Source organism: Papio anubis, chromosome 19 (genome assembly GCF_008728515.1).
Source record: "Papio anubis isolate 15944 chromosome 19, Panubis1.0, whole genome shotgun sequence".
Lineage (NCBI taxonomy): Eukaryota > Metazoa > Chordata > Mammalia > Primates > Cercopithecidae > Papio > Papio anubis.
In genome coordinates, this window is record NC_044994.1 from 51,695,286 (window position 1) to 51,707,351 (window position 12,066).

Below are 12,066 nucleotides of genomic sequence, written 5' to 3' on the forward strand. Positions count from 1 at the left end.
ATAACAATAATTAATAATAATAAGGGTTTCTGGCCCCAATTTGTTTGAAAGAAGAGTCTTTGCAGGGGGGACCAGACACTGTATCTTTTTAAGCTTCCAGGTGACTGTCAAGGGCAGCCAGGGTTGAACTTCACAACATAAAAACAACTTTCTTATCTCTGGTAGAGGAGAAGTGGTCTCCATTAAGCGGGTCGGGGATTCCTCTTCCGGGGGATTTACTAGGACAAATGATCCCTGCATCTCCAGCCCTGTCGACTGTGAGAATTTCTAGATGATGTGCTACCCACCTCACCTTTGCCATGGAGCAAAGGTCCCCTCAGAGGCGGCTCCTGCCTGAGAGCCACCTGCTTCACTCACCTCCTCCTTGTGGCATTCTCCTCAAATCCCTCTCTCCTTACAGCAAGGCAATATTTGAGAATCTGAGAAGGGCACCTCAGTGGTATGTGTGCGAAGTTGAGGAAGGTAGCATCTTAGTTCATTGGAGCTGCTATAGCGATACCGTACAATCGGTAGATTAGCAACAACAGAAACTGATTTCGCAGCCAGGTGTGGTGGCTCGTGCCTATAATCCCAACACTTTGAAAGGCCAAGATGGGAGGATCACTTGAGCTTAGGAGTTCAAGACCAGCTTGGGCAACATAGTAAGACCCCATCTATACAAACAAAAAAAATTAGCCAGGTCTGGTGGTGCACACCTGTGGTCCTAGCTACTTGGGAGGCTGAGGTAAGAGGGTTGCTTGATCCAGGGAGTTCAAGGCTGCACTGAGCTGTGATCACACCACTGCACTCCAGCCTGAGTGACAGAGTAAGACCCTGTCAGAAAAGAAAAGAGAGAAAGAAAAAGAAAAGATTGCTCACAGTTCTAGAGGATAGGAGGTCCAAGATGAAGGCACCTGCAGGATCGGTGTCTGGTGAGGTGTCTTCCTGATTCTTAGATGGCCGTCTTCTCCCTGTGTCCTCACAGGGTGGAAGGAGCTGGGGAAGCTCTCTGGGGTTCCTTTTATAAGGTCACTAATCCCATCCACGAAGGCTCAGTCCTCATGACTTAATCATCTCCCAAAGGCCCCACCTCCTAATACATCACACTGGGACTTATATTTCAACATACGAATGTGGGGAGACACAGACATTCAACTTTTAGCAGGTAGGGAGGTTAGTACTTTGGTTCCCACACATATAAATGCCCCTAAGTCAGTGCTTCTCAGAACTTCACTGTGCATACGAATCACTTGGGGATCTTGTCAAAGCGCAGACTCGGCTTCAGAAGTTCTGGGAAGGGGCTGCCGGTCTGCATTTCTAACAAGCTCCCAGGCGGTGCTGCTGCTGTTGATCAGTGGACCCACGTGGAAAGCAAGGCTCCAGGATGCTGTTACCCTCCAGCTTTTCCTCTGGAGGTTTTGGGGTTTCCACTTGAACCTAATGAGTCAGATGGCCTCATAGGCAAGCGTACCAGAATGAGAGAAACCTGAGTTCCTCACTCGTGGTAGGATGTGCTGTACTGATTTAGCTCAGAACACGCTGAGACAAGAGCCCAGGTGAAAAGTGTTTCTTCTCCTCGCTGGGTAACAGAGCCACGAGGCTTATCCCCAGAAAATCAACCACGACCGAAAGGCAACATGGAAAGACAGTGTCTCCTGTCCATGCCCTTCTGTGACTGCCCAGTCAAGACCACCCTCTGTGCCCATGCTCACCTGATTATACTGGGATCGTGTGCTGTGATCAGCCCTTTCACTGCATGCCAGTTCTTACCTTGTTTCCTTGGAGCTCCAGGGGTGCAATCTCTGTTAGTCTGGAGCTGAGACGGTGCTCACTAATGACATTTATTGGGTGAGCATGGATAAAACAACGCACTTGAATCTTGCACTGTATGTTTCTATTAGCACCAGCCCCACACACGGTGTGTCATTTAACAGGAGGTACTAAGCAGGACTCCATACTGAAAACACACTATGACAGCTACCACTAAAGGAATTTTAGATTTCATTTCTTCCCTGAACACTACCTTTCTTAGCTGCTGAGCTTTCTGTCTCTCATCTGCGCGAAGCCTCTTCCCCCGGAAAAGGGATTAGGCAGGGCCTGGGCGACCCTCCAAGGAAGGCTGAGGCTATTTGCATCTCTAACCACAAGGAAATTACTCCTGACAGCCCACAGTAAAGCAGAAATATTAAGAATGACGGAGGGATGTTCCTGTACCAGAAGAAAAATGGAAGATTAATACAAAGTTTTAGAGGCCAGAGCACAGCAGTAAATTGTAGATTATAAATATATATTTAAAGTCTACATGAAAGTCAGTGGCCTTCTTTCCTCAGAATTTGCAAAAGTGTGTTTTCGATGGGCTGTTTCAGAATTGTTTGATTATGATAGCTTAACATATGTTTCTAATTTCCTTATATTATTGCCCTTCAGAAACACTGGCTCCATCTCCATTTTAAAATTCCACACACACACACACAAAGACAGGTAAGTAGCACATTTAGGAATTTATTACCCAGTTTATAAATGGTCCAGACATTTAAGTTTTCCTGATACCTGCTTCAGGCTAATGCAGGCGAAAGAAGAAGAGTGAAGGGAGATAAAACTCAAATCAATATACTTTATACCGACTTATGAAATGCTCTGGTGAAAAACATGTGGACCTGAAAGAATGCTGAGGTGACTCTCTATTGTTACTCACCCAGAGGCCTCGGGGTCCTCAGTGATGGATTCAGGGCTTCTCTGGCCACTGTTGGGTGATGTTTGTGATATACACACATGAGGTTAATTTGTTGGAGCCAAAAACTACTCATGAGTACAACAATAATAAATATTACTTTAAGTTAAAATATGAATCCGGGCCAGGCACGGTGGCTCATGCCTATAATCCCAGCACTTTGGGAGGCCAAGGTGGGCAGATCACCTGAGGTTGGGGGTTCGAGACCAGCCTGACCAACATGGAGAAACGCTGTCTTTACTAAAAATACAAAATTAGCTGGGTGTGGTGGCTTATGTCTGTAATCCCAGCTAAAAATAAAAAATAAGTAAATAAAAAAAAAAGTTAGCCAGGTGTGGTGGTGCATGCCTGTAATCCCAACTACTTGAGGGGCTAAGATAGGAGAATTGCTTGAACCTGGTAGGCAGAGGTTGCGGTGAGCCAAGATTGCGCCATTGCACTCCAGCCTGGACAACAAAAGTGAAACTCTGTCTCAAAAAGTGAAAAAATAAAATGAATCCGTCTGGGCACAGTGGCTCACCCCTGTAATCCTAGCACTTTGGGAGGCCGAGGCGGGCAGATCACTTGAGGTCAGGAGTTTGAAACCAGCCTGGTCAACATGGTAAAATCCCCTCTCTACTAAAAATACAAAAAAAAAAAAAAAAAAAAAATAGCCCGGTGTGATGGCGGGTGCCTATAATCCCAGCTACTTGGGTGGCTGAGGCAGGAGAATTGCTTGAACCCAGGAGGCGGAGGTTGCAGCGAGCCGAGATTGCACCATTGCACTCTGGCCTGGGCGACAGAGTGAGACTCCATCTCAAAAAATATATATATATATCCGTCACACGTCATTTTAACTGTCCAGTACCGAGGCGTTTTGGTGGCTTTCCTGTGTGAGCACGTGAATTAGTTACGGGCCAGCGTGCACTAGAACACTACCCTGGTTCCTGCAATATGTGAAAGTCAAACCTCCCCTGTGTGGGAATTTAAGTCGATCTTTGCCTGCTGAAAGGGTAGCAGTGACTTTAATAAATACCAACTCCTTTTTTTTTTTTTAAAGAGATGGAGTCTCGCTCTGTTGTCCAGGCTGGAATGCTCATTGCCAGCCTCAAACTCGTGGGCTCGAGTGAGCCTCCCCGCTCAGTACCTGTGACTACGGGCGTGTGCCACCATGCCCGGCTAATTAAAAACATTTCTTTTTTTGTAAACACAACGTCTGGCTTTGCAGGACCCAGGCTGTCTTGAACTCCTGGTTTCAAATGATCCTCCTGCCTCCGCCTCCCAAGGTACTGGGATTACAGGGGTGAGCCACCATGTCTGGCCCAAACATTTTTAGACCAATGAATATCTTGCCAAAACGTGTAAATATTAAATAATATGAATTAATGAACGTAATCCTTTAATTTCCCAGTCTTACACAAAGGCTGGTGTCTTAGCTATGACATTTAAGTAACTGAAATCAAATATATAATTAAATTCTGCAAGAAAATAAAACGGAAACTCAGATACCTTGGAATAATTACACTGAAGATGTTAGCAATTCTCTGTCTCATTATTATTGGAGTTGGCCCTTAGAAATGCTTTCCTCCAGCTAGGAATACCAGCTGTAAACATGAAATCTCACTTGGGACTACTCCTTCCCTTAAGGATAATTCGTCCCAGCTGTAATGTGGGTAGCATTAGATAAGTCAGGTTAACTTTTGCACAGGGCAGATTAAAGGCTCAGGAGAATGATATATAGGATAGGTATTTTGATGGAGGGTTGGGAAGATGTGGTATAAAGTGCACGTGGAGCTGCTGCAATACCATCCTGAGTGCCTGGGGAGAGTACCAAAATGGGGAGAGTACCAAAATGGGGAGAGTACCAAAATGGGGAGGTGATTGGATGCGGCTGGTGAGAATAACGCTTTGAAGACATTCAAAGCACCACCTCTGCACCAGACACTAACAGATGCCCCTGCTGGGCTCTTGGTTATAACAGGCAGAGCTAGTCTGGGGTTCAGTTCCTGGGGAACTGCAGGGATTAAGAATGCTATGAGAGGGTGGGTGTAGTGGCTCACACCTGTAACCCCAGCACTTTGGGAGTCCGAGGTGGGCAGATCACTTGAGATCAGGAGTTTGAGACCAGCCTGGCCAACATGGCGAAAAGCTGTCTCTACTCAAAGTGCAAAAATTAGCCAGGCATGGTGGTGTGCACCTGTAATCCCAGCTACTCAGGAGGCTGAGGCACAAGAATCGCTTGAACTGGGAGGCGGAGGTTGCAGTGAGCCGAGATGGTGCTACTGCTCTTTAGCCTGGGCGAGAGAGTGAGTGAGGGTCTGTCTCAAAAAATAAAAAAATAAAAAATAAAAAGAAGAATGCTATGAGATAGGGAAATGGAATCAGGGTCTTGGACTGAATGCAAAGCAGGAGTGAGCTTCTCCCATGTGGATAAAAAGGCTGGAAAAAGCTGTAGCAACAGTTGATTAGGGTTCCGTCTTTTCTAAAACTGCATGCCCAAAAAGGGAGGTAGCAGGACTTAAACACATCCTTTCTCACAGGACCTTAGCTATGCTGCTGCCTGATTCTGTGTCTGGCTTTGCAGTACCTCAAGGCTTTTATAAGAGCTGGTTCTGGACTCTTTACTATGGGGATGTGGAAGGTTGGTGGGGACAGCAGCAAAGCCACGAGAGAGAGAGAAGCCTCCTAGAAAAGATGAACCTACAACCCACAATTCAAAACTTGAATGGGAAAATAAATATCAGGAAGATCAATTGAATTAGCTGACTCCCTTGGAAATTAAAATAATGTAACAAAGTTTAAAGGATTTTAAGTCATTATGTTTAAGATTGCAAAAGGCAAATGAAGGAAAACCACCTATAAAAATCAACAATAAGTAGGCAGAAATGGAGGAAAAACAGGAGTGTATGAAAAACAAGGAATTTGAAATCAGGAAATAAAAATATGCTAATAATAATTAAAGACTCAAGGGATAGGATATACTAGACTAGATACAGGTAAAGAGATAACTAATAAATTTTAGGTAATACTATGTAATGCTCCTGAATGCAGGCCAGAGAAACGAAGAGACTTAGAAAGAAAAAAAAAGGAAACAGGTAGACACAGAAGCTAGAGTGAGAGACTGCAACATGCACCAATAAAGAGTCAAGAAAGTACAAAAGAAGAAATTCCAGAGAAGCAAAGATCTTGTTCCAGAATATTCCAGAACTGAATAAAGTCATGAGCCGCCACCACCAAGATATTCTCTATGTACTGAGAAAACTAGATAAAATTAAATCTTTACCTAGACATATCTGTGAAACTGAAGAACATCAATGATAGAAAAATCTTTTGAGTCATCAGGGAGAAATGACTTGTTACCTACAGAGTGGCATTTAGGTTAAAAGATGACTTCTTGGCCTGGCATGGTGTCTCATGCCTGTAATCCCAGCGCTTTGGGAGGCCGAGTCAGGTGGATCACGAGGTCAGGAGTTCAAGACCAGCCTGGCCAACATGGTGAAACCCTATCTCTACCAAAAATACAAAAATTAGCTGGGCGTGGTGGCGCGTGCCTGTAATCCCAGCTACTCAGGAGGCTGAGGCAGGAGAATCGCTTGAACCTGAGAGGCAGAGGTTGCCGTGAGCCGAGATTGCACCACTGCACTCCGGCCTGAGCATAAAGGGTGCAACTCCAGCTTAAAAAAAAAAAAAAAAAAAAAAAAAAGACTATCCACAACAGTCTATTCTAGAAGTTCATGAAGTAAAATTTTCAAAGGGCTGGAAAAATATCTGTTAGGGCTAGGGCCAGGCATGGTGGCTCACACCTGTCATCCCAGCACTTTGGGAGGCCAAGGTGGGTGGATCAAAAGGTCAGAAGTTCAAGACCAGCCTGGCCAATATGGTGAAACCCCATCTCTACTAAAAATACAAATTAGCTGGGAGTGGTGGCGTGCACCTGTAGTCCCACCTACTCGGGAGGCTGAGGCAGGATAATGGCTTGAACTCAGGAGGCAGAGATTGCAGTGAGCTGAGATGGTACCACCACACTCCAGCCTGGGTGACAGAGTGAGACTCCGTCTCAAAAAAAGAAAAATAATATCTGTTAACCTGGAATTCTACCCAGCTTTACTATCACACACGAGTAGGGACATTGATGAGCTTTGTAGACATAGGACAACTAAGGGCATTTTAATTAATTATTGAGTACTAAAAGACAAAAAATAATGAGCACAGTTTTGTGCATTTTATTTTCTTTAAAGATGAAGCTCTGGACAATAACAAGAAGAAACGGGCATGCATATGTCAGTTCCCCACTGAGTATAATTCCCTAAGAGACAGGAGTTTTGCTATGTTCTCTGCTATCCCTTCACCTCCTATCACATAGGAGGTATTTGGAAAGTATTTGTTGAATGAGAAAATGAATGAAGTAGGGTAGCAGCAGAGATTTAATGGGTAAGTATACCCAAGTATTTGTGTTGTTCTGAAGGAACCAGATACTGATAAGTATGACCCACTGTTAGAAATAAATAAAGTTAATGCTAGAAGAATGAAAACATCAATAAGAGCTTCTGAAACAGGAGAGGAAAACAAAGAGAACATAAAAACTTGATTAGCCCAACAGAAAGCAGAGAAGAAAGAGAAGTAAAAAGTTGGTAAAGAGAAACCAGATGGTAGAAATAATTCAAATGCAACCGTAATCACAGTAGATATAAATTGAATCAACCTACCTATTAAAGGACAGGGACCATCCAATTAGATGAACACAAATGAGCAATGATGATAATTATAATGAACCAAGTCCAGAGAATTTCTAAAACAAAGTTACCAGTGAAAGATTAAAAAGAAAAGTTTTGTAAATGATATTCAATGCATATATTTGTCAAAGGAAACTTTTACAATATTAGTATCAAATAAATAGAATTTAATTTAAAAAGGTTACTAAGGATAAAGACACTACGTCATGCTACAAAACAATGTACGCAGTCAACATAATCTTGTATGTATCTAACATACAACCCTGAAATATATCAAGTAAAAACTAAAAGAATTAGAAGTTAACAAAATCAGAGTGGAAGATTTTAACAACCTTTATCACAAATTGCCAGATGGGCCAGGCATGGTGGCTTATGCCTGTAATCCCAGCACTTTGGGAAGCCGAGGCAGGTGGATCACCTGAGTTCAGGAGTTCGAGACCAGCCTGGCCAAAGGGGTGAAACACGGACTCTACTAAAAAAAAAAAAAATAAGTTAATTTAAAAAAAAAGCTAGCCGGGTGTGGTGGTGCATGCCTGTAATCCCAACTACTTGAGAGGATGAGGCAAGATAATTACTTGAACCCGGGAGGCAGAGGTTGCAGTGAGCCGAGATCACGTCACTGCACTCCAGCCTACACCGTAGAGTGACACTCCATGTCAAAAAAAAAAAAAAAAAAAAATTAGAAAATCTATGGAAGATTTGTTCAACATGATACATAATTACAAAGATATGCATCCAAAAAAAAAAAAAAGATAGAAAATATATACTCTTTTAAAGAACACCTGAAACGTTAAGAAAAGAATCACATATCAGAACTCAATTTTCAAACAAGTTTCTATTATTACTATTGTTAAAAGAAATTAACTGGAAAATCAAGTAAAGATGTCCACATATTTGGAAACTGAAGCATGCACTCCTAAAGAACTCATGGCTTAAACATCACTCTGTGATGGAAAAGACAAGATCATTAGAACTGATGTCAGTAGCAGTCTCACATATGGTGAACCACAATTGCAATATATGCTGGTGATGCTTAGAGGTGAATTTATAGCCTTATACTTAATTTTTAAAAATTTTACTTTAGGTTCTGGGATACATGTGCTGAACGTGCAGGTTTATTACATAGGTATACATGTTCCCTGGTGGTTTGCAGCACCTATGAACCTGTCATCTAGGTTTTAAGCCCCACATGCATTAGGTATTTGTCTTAATAGTTAGCCTTACAATTACATTAAGAAAATAAAGATGAAAAACATATGAATTGTTAAATTTAAGAATCTAGGAAAAGGATAGCAGAGAAGACCCAAAGAACTTTGGAGAAACATAATAATAAAATTAAGATAGAAAATTAATAAAATAGAAAACAAACAGTAGAGAAGGTCAAACAAAATCAAAGGTGGTTCTTTAAAAAGACACATAAAATAGAAAATATTTGGCAAGATTGAACAAAATTAACTGTATGATTGAAACAAAACTAGTAAGGGATGAAAACGGGTACAGCAGATTTTTGAAATAATTAGTAAATACCACAGATAGTTTTCTAGAAATATACAAATTATCAAAATTAACTTAAGAATACATAGAAAGTCTAGGCAATGCAGGCTCTTTTTTGGTTCCATATGAACTTTAAAGTAGTATTTTCCAATTCTGTGAAGAAAGTCATTGGTAGCTTGATGGGGATGGCATTGAATCTATAAATTACCTTGGGCAGTATGGCCATTTTCATGATATTGATTCTTCCTATCCATGAGCATGGAATGTTCCTAAGCCAAAAGAACAAAGCTGGAGGCATCACACTACCTGACTTCAAACCATACTATAAGGCTAGAGTAACCAAAACAGCATGTTACTGGGACCAAATCCGAGATATAGACCAATGGAACAGAACAGAGCCCTCAGAAATAATACCACACATCTACAACCATCTGAACTTTGACAAACCTGACAAAAACAAGAAATGGGGAAAGGATTCTCTATTTAATAAATGCTGCTGGGAAAACTGGCTAGCCATATGCAGAAAGCTGAAACTGGATCCCTTCCTAACACCTTATACAAAAATTAATTCAGGATGGATTAAAGACTTAAATGTTAGACCTAAAACCATAAAAACCCTAGAAGAAAACCTAGGCAATACCATTCAGGACATAGGCATGGGCAAGGACTTCATGTCTAAAACACCAAAAGCAACGGCAACAAAAGCCAAAATTGACAAATGGGATCTAATTAAACTAAAGAGCTTCTGCACAGCAAAACAAACTACTATCAGAGTGAACAGGCAACCTACAGAATGGGAGAAAATTTTTGCAATCTAGTCATCTGACAAAGGGCTAATATCCAGAATCTACAAAGAACTTAAACAAATTTACAAGAAAAAAATCAAACAACCCCATCAAAAAGTGGGCGAAGGACATGAACAGACACTTCTCAAAAGAAGACTTTTATGCAGCCAACAGACACATGAAAAAATGCTCATCATCACTGGCCATCAGAGAAATGCAAATCAAAACCACAATGAGATACCATCTCACACCAGTTAGAATGGCAATCATTAAAAAGTCAGGAAACAACAGGTGCTGGAGAGGATGTGGAGAAATAGGAACACTTTTACATTGTTGGTGGGATTGTAAACTAGTTCAACCATTGTGAAAGACAGTGTGGCGATTCCTCAAGGATCTAGAACTAGAAATACCATTTGACCCAGCCATCCCATTACTGGGTATATACCCAAAGGATTATAAATCATGCTGCTATAAAGACACATGCACATGTATGTTTATTGCAGCACTATTCACAATAGCAAAGACTTGGAACCAACCCAAATGTCCATCAATGATAGACTGGATTAAGAAAATGTGGCACATATACACCATGGAATACTATGCAGCCATAAAAAAGGATAAGTTCATGTCCCTTGTGGGGTCATGGATGCAGCTTGAAATCATCATTCTCAGCAAACTATCACAAGGACAGAAAACTAAACACTGCATGTTCTCACTCATAGGTGGGAATTGAACAATGAGAACACCTGGACACAGGAAGGGGAACATCACACACTGGGGCCTGTCGTGCAGTGGGGGGAGGGGGAGAGATAACATTAGGAGATATACCTAATGTAAATGAGGAGTTAATGGGTGCAGCACACCAACATGGCACATGTATACGTATGTAACAAACCTGCACGTTGTGCATATGTACCCTAGAACTTAAAGTATATATATAAAAAGAATAAAATAGAAAGTCTAAATAAATAACAAAAATAATTTTAAAAATTAAATAACCAGACAAATACCTCTGCCCCCATAGGTGCAGATAGTTTTATAAGTGCATTTTACATCATAGTCAGGAACCAATAATTTATATATTCTATAAGCTTTTTCAGAAAACAGAAAAAGAGAATGAATTATTAGGTGTAATAGTGAGAGAAGTCACTTCCACTCCTATCCCTTGATTCCTGGGCCCAGGAGTTCTGGATCTGGGAGAGATAGACCTAATATTAGTCTCTGATTCAAAGTCTGTACATATCCTTTAAGATAGAACACGGTACTTTCCAGGTGCCGTATTCCAAATGGTGCTATAACTTAATCTTCAAGAAAACATTCAGGCTTCCCATCAGGCCAGTCATCTCTAAGTGGTAGGGTATGAAGCAAGAGTACTTGGTTCCACAGGCATGAGCCCACTGCTGTGAACTGGGTTCCTCCATCAGAGGCAATGCTATTCCATAACAGTGAATAAGGCATCTGCGAGCATGATGTGACAGAAACACAACAGGCTGAGAAAGCACATCCATATTCAGAACACTTGTTTATTCAAGTTAGACAGATCCTTGCCCTCCCCATGATAGGAGAGGTCCATTGTACCAATGAATGGCACCGTATTAAGTCAATGTAGTCTCTGCTGTTGGAAGATGAAGCACTTATCAGGAGCATTAGCCAGATCAGCCTTGGCAGAGGAAAGTCCCTGTCATGAGACTATGCAGAGCCTCCATACCTATTACCACAGCCACTTCATTCATGATCCCATTGAGTAAGCACTGGGGTGGCTAGGGAAAGAGGGAGACTGATATCTTCAGAGCCCATCATTTTGCAGATTATTTTGCAGAGCCTCCTCTGCAGTAGATGCCTGTATTAGTCTGTTCTCACACTGCTAATAAAGACATACGTGAGACTGGGTAATTTATAAAGGAAAGAGGTTTAAATGACTCACAGTTCCACGTGGCTGAGGAGTCCTCACAATCATGGCTGAAGGCAAAGGAGGAGCAAAGTCACGTCTTGCATGGTGGCAGACAAGAGAGAGCGTGTGCAGGGGAATAGGCCTTTGTAAAACCATCAGATCTCATGAGACTCATTCACTATCATGAGAACAGCACAGGAAAGACCTGCCCTCATGATTCAATTACCTCCCACTGGGTCCCGCCCATGACACTTGGGAATTACAGGAGCCACAATTCAAGATAAGATTTGGGTGGGGACACAGCCAAACCATATCGATTCCCTTTGGTCAACATTCACGTGGAACACAAATATCTTCAGAATTTGCAGACACATTGAAGGATGAGGAGGGCAGAATTTATTAAGTGAAAGGAAAGCTCTCAGCAAAGAGAGAGGTCCTGCAAGCAGGTTTCCACCTCACCAGGGCCACCACACA